General features: G+C 45.5%; 1 protein-coding gene across 6 annotated transcripts in view; it reads left to right on the forward strand.

Moving 5' to 3' along the window:
• PIP5K1B (phosphatidylinositol-4-phosphate 5-kinase type 1 beta) overlaps positions 1-15,292 on the forward strand; it is a 295,831-nt gene that overhangs the window by 35,797 nt on the left and 244,742 nt on the right. For 2 of the 6 annotated variants that reach the window (XM_078061784.1, XM_078061781.1), the window contains exon 2: positions 2,446-2,604. The exons of the other annotated variants lie outside the window; for them this stretch is intronic. The gene's annotated coding sequence lies outside the window, so the exon portion shown is untranslated. The remainder of the gene's footprint in view (positions 1-2,445; positions 2,605-15,292) is intronic. 6 annotated transcript variants of the gene reach the window in all.

The following is a 15,292-nucleotide window of genomic DNA, read 5'->3' on the forward strand; positions in this document are numbered from 1 at the left end:
GTTAAGTGGCTGTTGATGTGTGTAGTTAGCAACAGTAGAAGACAGAATAGCCCATTTCTTCTCTGTAGTCGCAGAGATGCCCAGCCTCAGGTTAGAGGTGCCTGCTAATAAAGTTTCACTCTGACAGTCTCGGGAGGTGGGCTTCTTTGCAATGCAGGTGGACAACCTTTGTAACCCAGACTCAGGTTCCGTGGCTGTGACAAAGTCACCGGCGTTGCTTTAGCAACAGACTTGTTTGCATGTCGTAAAACGATGATATAATGCCGGCAAATATTTATTTAGCAAGAAGTGTAGGTGTGCGCAGTAAGACTTGCCCTTTCCTTATGGAGTATTTCCTTACGAAGTTCATTCGTCCCGGACTCTAGGACTCCGTGATATCATGGGAGGGGCCCAGGCCGTAAATGTCACAAGATCTGAGTTCAAGCTATGGGTTGGCTCAGTTGTCTACCAGTTGTAAGACTTCAGGTGTGTAAGTCACCCGAGGGTCCAGAGGTTTTTTACCTACATAATCGGGAGGGATTGGGAAAAATATGGAATTAGGTCATTTCTGAAGACATTTTTGCTTTACAGTATCTAATCAGTACTCCTTTTTTAAAAGATTTTATTTATTTATTTATTTATTTATTTATTTATTGAGAGAGAGAGAGAGTGCGCGCGTGAGCAGGGGGAGGGTGAAAGGGAGAGGGAGAAGCAGACTCCCCGCCGAGCAGGGAGCCCGATGCGGGGCTCGATCCCAGGACCCATGATCATGACCTGAGCCGAAGGCAGCCACTTAACTGACTGAGCCACCCAGGGACCCCTCTAATCAGTATCCCTAAATGCCATTTCACCTCTCATTATACAATTACTTGCCCATTTCACTGGACTTGGAAGTACAGAAAATTATGAAGAAAAAATGTATAACCTGTATTTCCATCACTGAGGCAAAATAATTATTCGTATTTTAAAATATTTCCTTCTAGTCTTTATTCTAAATAGATACACGTAAGAGGGGTGCCTGGGTGGCTCAGTCAGTTGAGCATCTGCCTTCAGCTCAGGTCATGATCCCGGGGTCCTGGGATCGAGTCCCCACGTCGGGCTTCCCTGCTCGTTGAGGAGTCTGCTTCTCCCTCTCCCTCTGCTCCTCCCCCTTCTTGTGCTCTCTCTTTCAAATAAATAAATAAAAACTTTTTTAAAAAGCCAGATATATGTAAGAATGGGTAAAACATGGTGTGTATGTATACATCACAACTGGGGTCATACCATATGTACATTTGTGTCAGGTGATTTTTGTTTCATTTAACATTGTACCATGAGTATTACCTCATGTTGTCCGAGCAGTGCTGTGAGCTTTTATGTAAAACTAGATAGCCTTGGTCATTGTGCAGTTTCTTTTGAATTTTCCATGTCGGAGACCACATTACGGGCACTCTCGAAGCTAAGCACACTTGGCTTGCGAACATCCTGCGTGAGTACAAATAACCAGCCTTGGCATTCTAAAGAATAAGCAGTAGGGAGACCCCAGAGCGCTTCATGCCTTCTTGCCGCCCACTGCAGGGGGGACAGGTGGGCATAGCCAGGGGTCAGAGTGAGGGTGACAGTGCACGGGACCCATCGGGGTCTCAGATGACCTCCACCGATAGTTTTCTTTGTGCACAACCAGGTTAAACAGGGCCGATGCCGGGCAAAGGGAGGATGGAGGGAAACTTGGTAATCAAGGCTTGCCTTCCTGTACCCTGCTCCACCCCACCTCTTGCTGCCTTTGACACCCCTTCTCCCCCTGCAATGGGTCTCCCCCTCCTCCGCAGGCCTGTTGCATTTCGTTCACGCTGCAGAGAAAGTTCTTATCGTATAATAACTGGAAGTTTTCTGTGGCAGTTGCTCGGTGTGGGGAGGGGCAGGGTAGGTTATAGGAAGTCAGAAATGTATGTCTCCCCACTTCCTCCATCAGTGAACTTCTCAGTTGGAAGATAATCTAGTTCGGGTTAGAAGAACTTGTGAAGGTGAACGGTGACCAACTATTTTAAAATCACTTTCTGTTGTTTGCGTATTTCAGCAGCGTTCAGGGTTATATTGGTTTTGGCGAGCTTGCGCACACTGGGGTGTCTGTAGTAGGAAGTAGTCCATTGAGTGGGAACTTTTACAGAGGCTCTTAGAGGCTCCTTCCAGTTCTAAAATTCTGTCATTGATGGCATTGTTTCTGTGGGAAGGAGCATTCCGAGTTCCAAACAGCTGAGTCGTCGATCTCTACTCCTTTGAGGTGTGAACCACCCAGAGATAAAATCATCCTTAAAAATGCAGGTACGTGTATGTCTTTTGTTGTATGTGTAGATAACAGTAAGAAAAGTACTGTTGATTGAAACTGCCACCCTCAGGTGGCAGGTACTTTCCTCAGAGCCTCCACACGTTCCCTGGTCCTCCTCACAACGATTGTTTGAGGTAGGCATTATCGCCTCCATTTTACAGATGAGGAAGCTGAGGCCCAGCAGAGCCAGCGTGTGACTGCAGACCTGTCCAACTCCGAATCTTGTGACCTTTCTTCTTTGGTGCCTGATGCCTCCCAGTCCTGTGCTAGCCAGCCTTCCTTCTCACTGCTTCGCCCCCAAAGGTCCTTCCACAAGAGAGGTGAAAGTTACTTCTTTTAAGTATATCTGTGTTACTTGCTCTGAGAGACCTGAAAAGTTGATTCTTGTGCATGGTGTGGTGGACCACGTTGGAGCTTTTCACTCTTGCTCAGTGGGGAGTGAACGGGCCATTGACATGCTCTCAGACTCTGTAGAAGGAGTAGCCTGAGGAGAACCTTTTATATCAAATGTCACTGAAGTATCCAGTTACAAGATTCAGGTAAACATATTACAAATCATCTGTAGGGAATAGAATGGAGTAGTCAACAATGATGAGTAACAGGCCTCTCTCTTTCTCTCTGTCTCTTATTTAATGACAGTATTCACATGAATCTAGCTTAAAATGTGAGGATATCCATTCATTTGTTCATTTACTTTTTTTTTTTTTTTAAGATTTTATTTATTTATTTGACAGAGAGAAAGACAGCGAGAGAGGGAACACAAGCAGGGGGAGTGGGAGAGGGAGAAGCAGGCTCCCCACCGAGCAGGGAGCCTGATGTGGGGCTCGATCCCAGGACTCTGGGATCATAACCTGAGCTGAAGGCAGACGCTTAACGACTGAGCCACCCAGGTGCCCCCATTTGTTCATTTACTCATTAGCCATCGGATTTTTGAATCCTCTTATGTGCATAGATTCCATGCCAGGCCCCAGGGGACACAAAAGTGGATGAGACACAGTCCCTGCCTTCGGGCTGAAAATCTAGTGGACAGCAGCCCCAGAAACATCTTTTAAAATGATCTCGGTTTTAGGGCGCCTGGGTGGCTCAGTTGGTTAAGCGACTGCCTTCAGCTCAGGTCATGATCCTGGAGTCCCTGGATCGAGTCCCGCATCGGGCTCCCTGCTCAGCAGGGAGTCTACTTCTCCCTCTGACCCTCCCCCCTCTCATGTGCTCTCTCTCTCATTCTCTCTGTCAAATAAATAAATAAAATCTTTAAAAAAAATAAAAAAAAATAAAATAAAATGATCTCGGTTTTAAATGTCCTCCCATAAGAAGTAGAGCTCATGAGTGAAGAAGAATCTCTTTTACCTGGTATAGATTTGGTGAGCATTACTTCCAGTAATGTAGAGTCTCAGCCAATATGTGTCAACTGGCAAAACCCCACAGAAATATAGTAATGCTACATTGGTTGACTGCTCATTGGCCCCACCACAGTGCGAGTTGCCCGAAGATGTGTCCTGTCTTGGGTTAGACTGCTCTGCACTCTGAGATGTGCTTTTCATAACACATATGGCAAAGCAAGAATGAATGCGGGGACTTAGGCCCCCATCCTGTGCTTGGTATCCTAGGGTTCACTGCTGGGTAGGAGTTGAGGCACTGGGCTTCTCAGCTAGATCCCCAGAGAAGGAATCCTCCTAGGATGACATCTGAGGACCACACTCATGAGGCCTGAAATTGGGAACTCGGTTGGAGCCTGTTTCACGAGGAGGATCAGAGCTGAGGGTGGTGGTGGATCCTGGTGGCGGGGATCCCTTCCCAAACCATGTTTGTGTTTCTGGAAGAAGAGAAGGGTACGGGGGGATGAGAATGTCTGCTGGGGGCAGGAGGCCACTAGCCTCAGTTACTACAGAGGCTGAAGGCTCTCCTTGGTCCATGGGGGATGGCCGTGTTAGGAGGGGAGCCCGACGGACCTCATTTTTAGAGTCTGTTTCCCATGAAATGTGCTGCCATGAGGAAGTTCCATGTGTAATTTGCCTCGAACAAACAGACTTCATAGGATGCTATCAAAACCCAACCTGAGCTCCGCCCCCCACTCTCCCATTAAAAGTTACTCAGCCAGAAAGCCATTTTCCCTGTTTCTGAATGAAAACCTATCACGTGACTGTTCTGACTGCTCTTACATTTTCAAGAGTCCCATTTTAATGTGCCAAATACTTGAAACGTCTAGCAATCTAGTAATCACATAATAGTCGAAGCTCCTAACTTCATTCACGTTTCTAACTGCTCCCCGCTCCTCCAGCTCGGGGTCTGGCTGGGAGAAGGGTCTGTGGCTTGGATGCTTTCTCTCTCACTTGCTCAGCAGCTGTTGCTTCTGGGCTAAGGAGGGGTGGGAAGGACCGGATGGGGCCTAGGAACGTTTTTATTGACAGGCAGTAACAGAGTAGAGCTGTTTCTGTGTGGTGGGTTTTTAGATTTAGATCTTGCTCTTACGGAGCTCTTTTGGGGGTTCTTCAGAGATATCCCCTCACCCTGTCCCTAGGGACCTCTTACTTCCAGCCACCTTGGTTTGGCTGCTGTATACTCCTTTCTCCGTCTCTGGAAAGCCCACTGGTCCATTTGTTCTCCTGTCTGCTGGGTTCCATCGCCGTCCACTTGGCCCTTGGTCTGCAGAGCCTGAGAGAACCCCATACATACACTCTTGGCATGATTCCATGTCTGGGCCTTGGCAGAGACTCCTGCATCCTTTGTCCCCACAAACTTGGGGATTACAGGCTAATCCCAGTGTCAGAGTTGGGTCCTTTGGCTTGTCCATCAGCATCCAGCCAGCCCACTTCGAGCTTTAGATTTCTCGGGCAGACGTCACCAGCTAGGTGGTGGTGTCTCCCACGTTATGGGAGTCTCATGCTCTCCAGCTAGTCCCACTGAAGCCCCTTGCTGGGCTGGAGCGGGGAGGGCAGGGACTCCCACCTCTTCCCTAGTTCTCCACTGTAGGACCAGACTGCAGATGACTTGATTCAATCATTCCTCCTCTTAGCCACCAGAAGCCTGAGACTCTTGCACCCTCACTGTGGGTGAGGTCAAAACCAGCGCACTTGGTTTTCGGCTATGTTCTGCGAGGAATTGTAGCCAGGCCTGGCATTTCACCTTGGAATCGGATATCAGTCTTATCATAGGGGCTTAGTTGACATGTCCGTGATACCATCCTGGAATACTTTTTTGAGAAGCAGTACTTATCCTATGCCCCACTCTTGGAGGTTCACAAGATACACAGCATAGAAGAGGCTTCCAGGCGTCCTGCCCGCTTTGCTCTAGCCTCTTCCTCTCCTGACCTTCCTGCCCTAGGGCCTGTGCTCACACCATATCTCCCCAGCTCCCTGTTCCTTCTTTGCAATGCTGGCTCCCTCCGAGCCTTCAGGATTCTTAAATATTGCTGCCCCAGAAAAGGCTTTCTTGTCCCCCCCCCCACCTAAGTAGATCACCCCTTAAGTCTCTGCCACTGCATCCTATCCTCTTTATTTCCTTCATAGCACATATTCTGGAAGATATATTTTCTTTCTTTTTTTAAAGATTTTATTTATTTATTTGACAGAGAGAGACACAGCGAGAGAGGGAACACAAGCAAGGGGAGTGGGAGAGGGAGAAGCAGACTTCCTGCTGAGCAGGGAACCCAATGCGGGGCTTGATCCCAGGACCCTGGGACCATGACCTGAGCTGAAGGCAGATGCTTAACGACTGGGCCACCCAGGTGCCCCTGGAAGATATATTTTCAAAATATAAATTATACAAACTATTAAGGATCTTTTTCTCCCATCAGGTTGTAAGCCCCATGAAGGAAAGGTCCATGCCTGGTTCTGTTCAGCAACATGTACCTAATTGGTGCCCACTAAATATTTGTTGAATAAATGAATGAAAGCATGAATTAAAAAGTAACTTTGTTTAAGCTATGATTTCCCAAATGGATCTCTTCTTTCATGTTAACTCTCAATGTGGGGGGGTGGGGTGTGGTTGCATGGGATGCTCAGGCAGAGTTTAGGCAGCACGGATAGGAGCCTTAACTTCTAGGGTGTACTTTTCTAGTCATTATTACGCCCCGCCACCACCACCCCCACTCTCACTTTAATTCATTCTCACTGTCTTCCAACAAGAACTTTGTTTAAGGCTAACAGAGTGGGGCCATCACCCCATTTTACAGATAAGTACACCAAGGAGAAGAAGTTAGGTGTGGGCTCCCTGAAGGGGTTAATGGCAAGCATAGCCCAGAGCTCAGCGCTCCCAGCTCCATCCCGGGCTGGTCCTCTTCTGTCTCCCCTGCTGTCCCAGCTGTCCTCTGGCCTCAGACCAGGCCTGTGGCCTGCTGCGCCACTTCCGAATTGTGTAGAGCCCACAACAGCTCAGGCTTGGTTTGGAATGAAGCGCCCAGAACCCATCTTGCATGGGGCAGAGCAAGAGCATTTTTCTTGCAGATGCAGCAACTAAGACAGCAGTGCATCCCTGTCCTTGGCCTGCACGGCTAGAAGTTCATGGCTGATGGGAAGGTCTTCCTCCCCGGGGAGAAGTAGAAGCCGGATTTTGAAGGAAGGTGTCGGGCTTGAACTAGGCTGGGCGATTGCCTTCTCTTTCCTTCTTTCCCCAGTCGCTCCACAGACCTTCTTCACCCCAGCCCCAAGTCCGAGAACTTCACATTCTTCCTTTGCCGTGTTTTCCTCCCTGTGAGGCCCATCGGGGTAGTCTCTGGGGCGCTGACATGTGCATAGACTTGCTTCAGGAGGAGAGAATCTTATCTCCTGGGTGCACATTCTTCTGGTGTGTCCTGTCTGGTTATTATCCAATCGAAACTGCAGCTGTTGACAGTTGGTTACATAATTACCGTGTGTTGATTATGCTACTGTATAGACCATCGATTTCATTGGTTAGTGATTACTGCGATGTCTTCACAGCGTTCTCTGCAACATGGCAGTGTTTCCCTTGATCCTGGCTTTTTGATGGTGATCGCTATTTACACTACTCGTAATGCCTTACATTTAAAATGTGCTCCAGAGTTAACTGAGCACTTCCGTTTTATTATCTCATTGGGCTCTTTTATAGGAAAAGGCAAACAGGCACCTTATTTTAGGAGCGCCAGAGGTAAAGTATTGATTCGGGGTATAGCCTGTCAATGTCGGCATGATGTAACTATTTTTTTTTTACAGCAAATATTTCGTAGTTTATTGGCAAAAATTAAAAAGCGAATCTTGAATTTTTCTGACTCCAGTTCAAGCCTCCTTGTCAAAATCCAGCAAGGAGAGTAGTAGAAGATGAATCCTGTCCAGGGTCATATAAAATAAATCCTGATTTCTTGGCCAGGATCTGAACTCCAGGATCTAAACCAGAACATGGTTTAATATTACATTGTGAAGAAGTAGGTTGTTGAGTCCGGAGTTTGCTTAGCATAGGGGCCTCCATTTATTTATTCTTGCACACAACCTCAGATTCACCACTGCAGAGTGAAAGAGCGTGGCAACCGGCACCATCTAATTCTGAAACATTTCCATCGCTCCAAAATAAAACCACCTGTTCCTAAGCAGTCACTCCCTGGTACTTACTCCCCGTAGCCCTAGGCAACTAATCTGCTTTTTGTTTCTATGGATTTGACTGTTCTGGATAGTTCATAGAAATGGAATCACACAATGTGTCCTTTGGTGTTTGGCTTCTTTTGCTTAGCATATGTTTTCAAGGCTTACACATGTGGTAGCAGGTCTCACTATTTCCTTCCTTCCTTATGGCTGCAAACCCAGTATTTTTAATGTCAGCAATTCCTGGGGTTATGAAAACCCCGGCACTGACCCACCTATAGACCCACCCTCTTCGTGGGCATTACCTTCCTCTCTCTTGAACTAGGCTGGGCGATTGCCTTCTCTTTCCTTCTTGGGGCTTCAGTCCGTAATAATGCACAGATCCTAAAGTTTCTTGTGCAGTTAAAGCTGTAGTCTGTTGCATATTACTTAGGACTCTGGAAGAAAGCCATAGGCTGTTTTATACAAGGATTACAAATAATTCTTTGGGTAAGAAGACCCCTCCTTGGGTACAAGAAATGTTCATTAGATTATGTCAGGAAAATGATGGAAGTATTCTCAAGACCCTCACAGCCTGGAAATGTGTGCAGTGCTGAAAGCCCATGTGGATATTCCATGGGTCCCCCCTCAGAGGTTGGGACCTGCTGGTTTAAGGTCTGTTCTTCAGCCTTTGTAGGTGGCGTGATGTAAAGAGAATGAGCTTCAGAGATGGACACAGCTGGGTTTAAATCCCACCTCCACCGAGTGTTGGACATTGGTCCTTGGGCACGTGACTTTAAGTTCCTTCTTGGGTAAATGGAAGTGATGTTACCTACTTGCGGTAGGCTGAAAAATCGCTCTCCAAAAATAACCATGTCCTAATTAATCCCTGGAACCTGTGTTACCGTATTTGGAAAAAAAAAAAAAGTCTTTGCATATGTGAATAATTTAAGGACTTTGAGATGAGCGGATCATCCTGGATAATCCATACGGGCCCTACCTGGAATCACAGTGTTCCTCATACGAGAGGCAGGGGTTTCTCAGCCTCGTTTCTCAACAGCCAAGGAATACTAGTGCTGGAAGCATCCAGAAGCTGGAAGAAGCAAGGGCTGGCTTCTCCCATAGAACCTCCAGAGGGAGTATGGCCCTGCTGACACTTTGATTTCAGCCCAGTAGCCCTGGTTTTGGACTTCTGGACTTCAGAGGGGTGAAGGAATGTATTTGTGTGGTTTGACGCCACAGAGTTTGTTATGTGTTGCAGGGTTCTCAGGAAACAAATGTACTTCTTTTAGAAGCTAACTTAACAGCTGCATTTAACTGGCATGTTGCACTTCGCTTTCCTCTCTTCTGTCCTTGTGTCAAAGATGGTGTTTCTCAAACTTTGTGTACAGTGGTTAGAAATTGTAGCTCTAGAGCCATGTTTCTCAGCCTCGTCACTGGTGACATCCTGGGCCAGCTACTACTTTGTTGTGGGGCTGTCCTTTGCATTGTAGGATGTTTTGAAGCATCCCTACCCAACTAGATGCCAGTAGCACCTTCCTTCCAGTTGTGATAACAAAAAAAAGTCTCCAGACATGGCCAAATACCAGCTGGGGGACAGAATAACTCCCTGCTGAGAACCACTAACCTAGGCTTGATCCCAGCAATATCACTCCAGAGCTGTGTGTTCCCAGGTAGGTTAGACAACCTCTCTGAGCCTCCGTTTCATTATCTCTATGATAATAATAGTACCTACATCACAGGGTGCATGTAAAGATATTCACATGATATAATATACACAGAGATCTCAAAAGAGTGCCTTGTACACGGGAAAGGGTTGAATAAATGAAAGCCATTATTAACCCATGCTCTGCCACACTGGTCTATCACACTATTTTGTGTACTTTCCGTGATAGAAATAGTGGGTTTTTAAAACCTTTTCCAAATAGTAACTTGTATGATAAAGCTCAGTGTTTGAAATGAAACATCCTCCCGCCCCACTTTTCCCCACCGCTGTGCTTAAGAGTTGAGGAATCATGGCTCGGCTTGCATGCTTGGACTGCCTGTCAGTCGTGCTTACTCACTGAACTCTTCATATAATCCCCTCGATGAGCTGTAACAACAAGAAAACCCCCTTCCATCTGTCAGTGATAGTTCTATTATTCCGTAATTACAGCTTTCTCCTCGGTGACGTGGCTGGAGCTTTCACTTAGAGATGTGTAAGTGTCTCTATTCAAATGTGCGAAATATCTAGCAGCGTTTAGCAGTTTTTGGTGAAATGTTAGAAAGTGTTTTGAATAGATACCATCATCTACTTTTGTAAGGAAGAGGAATGTGCTCCAACTGTGGTTTGGGCCATTGTGTCTCTAAACACTGGGGGCATGGCAGTGAATAAAAACAAAGATTCCCTGTTCTCAATGAGCTTGCATTCTAGCACAGAATCATAATAATATGCATGATGAGTAAGTGAATGGTATAGTATATTAGAGGGAGGTAAGACCTTTGGAAAACAAGCAGTCTAGGGTGGGGGGGGGGATTGGGAGTGCTCGACTGGCACTGGGGACAAGATGTGATCTTGAATAGGGTGGGAACGGTTTTTAATTATTTTCATAGGGGTGAATGAAAATGTCTTTGTGGATTAAAACCAGTGTTTGCTAATGCACCTCTGCCTATAATGTACAGTTGGGATACTCGAATCTTTCAAAGGTCCTAAACCTCTGCTCCTTTTCTGCTGTACTTTCTGGGAGTGTCTTTGAGGGTTAAGCCATGTGGCTTTGGTTTATCCCGGCTGCCGTGGGAATTCTTCATAGGAATGGTTCAGGGATAATTATTAGCAGTGCAGTCTTGGGGAAAGAGTATGCCTAGCACCTCAGAGCACCTTTACTTACGTCAAATAGATTCTCTTTTTAATTCCGGCTCTCTACGTATATAGTGGATGACTTTGGGCAAGTCACTTAACATCTCCAAGCCCCACCCTCCTAATGACCTTTGTAAGGATTAAATGAAATAACGCATCAAAAGCACTTAGACTTGTGTCTACAGCATAGTAAATCCTCAGAAGATGCTGGTAGTTAAATTTTCCAATTAGTATGTAGAAAATTTCTAAGGTAGTATGTACATATTCATGGTAATTGTGGTTGTTTCAGATATATGCAAACATTGCTCTAATAAACTCTGCCTGCAAAAGGTGAGTCTACAAAGAGAGCCTGTGAGCTGGCCTCTTGTGAGCTAGGGATCTGGACACATGGAGTACTCTGTGCGAATTTTCCAAAAGGGAGGTTGAAATGAATAGAGGCAGTGTCTAATTCAGGTAATAAAAGTCCAGCTATTTAAAAAAATGATATGATGAATTAGTTACCATGGATGCTTCCATTGACTGACTTTTGTGGGGAATAGTATGGCTATTCACCTTGCTGGTAGATGCTGAGATGGGCATTTATTAGATGATGGAGTAGAAGGAGTTGCCCAGTGACGCTGAATGACTGCAAACGGTCCTCAGGGAGTCCAAGGCTTGATTGGGAAATGGTCAGGACCAGGAACAGAACGTACCTGGGATGCCCTGCTGCACTGCCAAGAAAAAGCCCTAGAGGTCATGGAGGTGGTGATTGCACCACACTGTGATGGTACTGAGTGCCACTGAATGATTCACTTTAACATGGTTGGGTTGATGTTATGTGAATTTCACCTTCATCGTTGTTTTTTTAAATGAATTTCTGGGGATGCCTGGGTGGCTCAGTCGGTTGAGCATCCAACTCTTGATTTCCACTCAGGTCCTGATCTTGGGGTGTGGGATTGAGCCCCGAGTGGGTCTCTGTGCTCAGCGCAGAGTCTGCTTGAGATTCTCTCTCCCTTTTCCTCTGCCCCTCTCCCCACTCGAGGGCACTCTCTCTCTTTTTCTCCCTCTCTCTAAATAACTGAATAAATAAAATTTAAAAAAATAATAAAAATGCATTTCTCACAGTGCCAGAGCTAAAAGCCCAGATCCCACATCTCCTTGTCTACTCTTCAAAGCAGTTACTAAAGAATAGGGCAGCCTTAGAGTGCCTGGGTGGCTCACTTGGTTGAGCGTCAGACTCTTGGTTTCAGCTCAGGTCATGATCGCATGGGTCATGGGATCAAGCCCCACATTGGGAATCTGCTTGAGGATTCTTTCCCACTACGTGCGTGTGCGCTCTATCGCGCGCGCTCTCTCTCTCTCAAATAAATAAAATCTTTAAATACTTAAATAAAAGAATAGGGCAGTCTATATGGAATAACTTCTCTTTAACTTTACAAATGTATTAAAAGTTTAATGTTTCAGATAGCCAACACTTGGTGCCTGTTGGCTTGTTTATAAAATTCAGTCCTGCTATATTGGTTACATAGATAGAAGCCAAAGCTGTATCCCCACAGTATCCATCATAGTATCTTGCCCATAGCAGTTGTGCAATAAATGGGGATTGATTTGAATGTATGTTGTTTTCTGTGTTGCCCTAACTTTAGGACGTAATATGTCAGTGGAAGTGGATTTGAACTATATAGTATTAGCGATATTGAAGTTCAGCTTGCTCTGAGTTGAGTGACCTGGGCCCAGAGAGGTTGGGTCACTCCTGGAGGTAGTGGGCAAGGCCAGGCTGTTGTGTTTCCCCTCCTAGTTTTATTGAGATAGAGTTGCCATAGCCGCTTATAAGTTTAAGTTGTGCAGCATCATTATTTAACTTAGCATATATCATGGAATGATGACAGCAATAAGTTTAGTTAATATCCATCATCTCCTGTACAGACAAAAGAAAAAAATTGGTCTTTTCCTTGTGATAAGAACCCTTAGTAAACACCGTCTTAACAACTTTCAAATACACCATATGGCAGTGTGACCTACAGTCATCACGTGGTACGTTACCTCCCCAGTACCTATTTATCTGATAACTGGAAGTGTGTACCTTTTGACCACCTGAATCCAGTTCTCCTTCCCCCAGACCCCACCTCTGGCAAACACAAATCCGATCTCTTTTTCTATGATTTTCATTTTTTCTTTGTTTCTTTCTTTCTAGATTCCACATATAAATGAGATCATATAGTATTTGACTTCTTTCACTTAGCATACTGCCTCAGGGTCCACCTGTGTTGTCTTAAATGGCAGAATTTCTTCCTTTTTATGGCATAATAGCACTCTATGTGTGTGTGTGTGTGTGTCTGTCTGTCTGTGTACCCCATCTTCTTTGTCCACTGATTCACTGATGGACATTTAGGTTGTTTCCACACTGGCTATTGTAAATAATGTGGTTGTGAACATGGGAGTACAGATACTCTTGGATACACTGTGTTCATCTCCTTCAGGTATATGCCCAGAAGTGGAATTGCTGAATCCTACTGTAGTTCTTTTTAATTTTTTGAAGAACCCCCATGCTGTTTTTTTTTTTAAGAAAAACTTTTAATTTTGAAATAACTATAGACTAACAAAATTTTGCAAAAATAGTACAGAATACTCCTGTGTACCCTTCCTCCAGATTCCCCCAGTGGATGTATTTCATATAACTATAGTGCAACAGCAACACCAGACATTTGATATTGATAATTTGTGTGTATACTTCTATCCCCATGCTGTTTTCCATAGCGGCGGCACCAACTTGCAATCCCACCAACAGTGCACAGGGTTCCCTCTGCTTCCAGGGTGTGGTTTCTTAACTTCATATTTGTGAAAACATCGGTAGGTAGTTCATCCCGCCATAGCCATTGGGATATGATTTGGTTTCCTTTTTTTCTCCTTTCTTTCTCTCTCTCTTAAGAATCTGACACCCCGATTCCGTGGAAAATCCTGTTTCTAGGAACATAAGACCCATCCGTGTTCCATTCCTTCTTTTTGCCACTACTTAACCAATGTGTGTTTCAGCCAGTTCTTTTCGGAGTTTCTGCTAGCTCACCTATCAAGGGGGAGAAGTGGTGCTTCCCTGTTGTAGGGACCAGGGACTGGACTAGGTGTCCTTCTAAGGCTCCTTTTGATGCCACCTGCCCACTCAGTGATTAGCTGGTGGGTCGGTTTTGAGCTGACGTAAACATGAGGGGGTATTGCAAGTTCTGTGTATAAATCCTAACTATTCCTCATACTGTTTCCATGGCAGTAGTTGAGAAAAGATGTGGAAAGAATGAATATGGCCATGAAAGGGGTGGGAAAGGGTCTTAACTGGAATTTGGACAAGGATTCTACTGTCCTTTAAGTTCAGTATAACGAAGTATGATGGGTTGAGACTAGAAAGTTTGAAAGGGGCATTGTAAGAAGCAGGATCTTCAGGGCACCTGGGTGGCTCAGTCGTTAAGCGTCCGCCTTCGGCTCAGGTCATGATCCCAGGGTCCTGGGATCGAGTCCCACATCGGGCTCTCTGCTCGGCGGGAAGCCTGCTTCTCCCTCTCCCACTCCCCCTGCTTGTGTTCCTGCTCTCACTATCTCTCTCTCTGTCAAATAAATAAATAAATCTTAAAAAAAAAAAAAGCAGGATCTTCAGCAAGGGAACATAAAAGTGAGGACTGCAACTGTGTCCAAAATAAACAAGGTAGGTTTTTTGGTTTGTTTTATTTTGTTTTAGTGAAAACAAGAAAACCAATTTTTAAAAAACAGAAACTACCCAGGGAGAGCAAGCAGCAGGAGAAAATGAAGGCGGGAAAGATTCAGTAAAAATAAAATCCAGTGCCTGAGCATAATGGCTCACGCAAGGCCACGTGAGGCTTCCAGTCTACCATTTCCAGTTCATCTCTTCATTAAGTCTTCTCCCAGGAAAATCTGCCATAAATCTGCTTTGCCTAAAAACTATAAACTTATCAGTAGAAAAGGAATACATTGCTCACGTAGAAAATTCAGAAAATGTGCGTAATAAAGGAAGGTAAAGATCTCTCAACCTCACAATTCAGAATAACTGAATAATTTTTATTTTATTTATTTGAGAGAGAGAGACAGAGATAGTGCGAGAGAGCACAAGCAGGGAAGAGAGGGAGAAGCAGGCTCCCCGCCGAGCAGGGAGCCCGATGCGGGGCTCGATCCCAGGACCCTGGGCCCATGACCCGAGCTGAAGGCAGACGCTTAACGACTGAGCCACCCAAGGTGCCCCTAACTTAATAATTGTAATAATTTTAGTATGTATGCTTCAGTCTTCCCTATTTGCATTCACTTGCAAATCGTCTTAAAGAATCAAAAGGGACATATTGCTTTAGAATCTGCTTCTTAAAAACAAGATGGCTGGGGGGCACCAGGGTGGCTCAGTCGTTAAGCGTCTGTCTTCAGCTCAGGTCATGATCCTGGGGTCCTGGGATCGAGCCCCGCATCGGGCTCCCTGCTCAACGGGAAGCCTGCTTCTCCCTCTCCCACTCCCCCTGCTTGTGTTCCCTCTCTAGCTGTCTCTCTCTCTCTGTCAAGTAAATAAATCTTAAAAACAAACAAACAAACAAAAAAACAAGATGGGTGGTACCAGGCTGGCTCAGTCGGTGGAGCTTGTGACTCTTGGTCTCAGGGTCATGAGTTCAACCCCCACCTTGGGTGTAGAGTTTCCTT

Source organism: Halichoerus grypus, chromosome 14 (genome assembly GCF_964656455.1).
Source record: "Halichoerus grypus chromosome 14, mHalGry1.hap1.1, whole genome shotgun sequence".
In the NCBI taxonomy this organism is placed as follows: Eukaryota; Metazoa; Chordata; class Mammalia; order Carnivora; family Phocidae; genus Halichoerus; species Halichoerus grypus.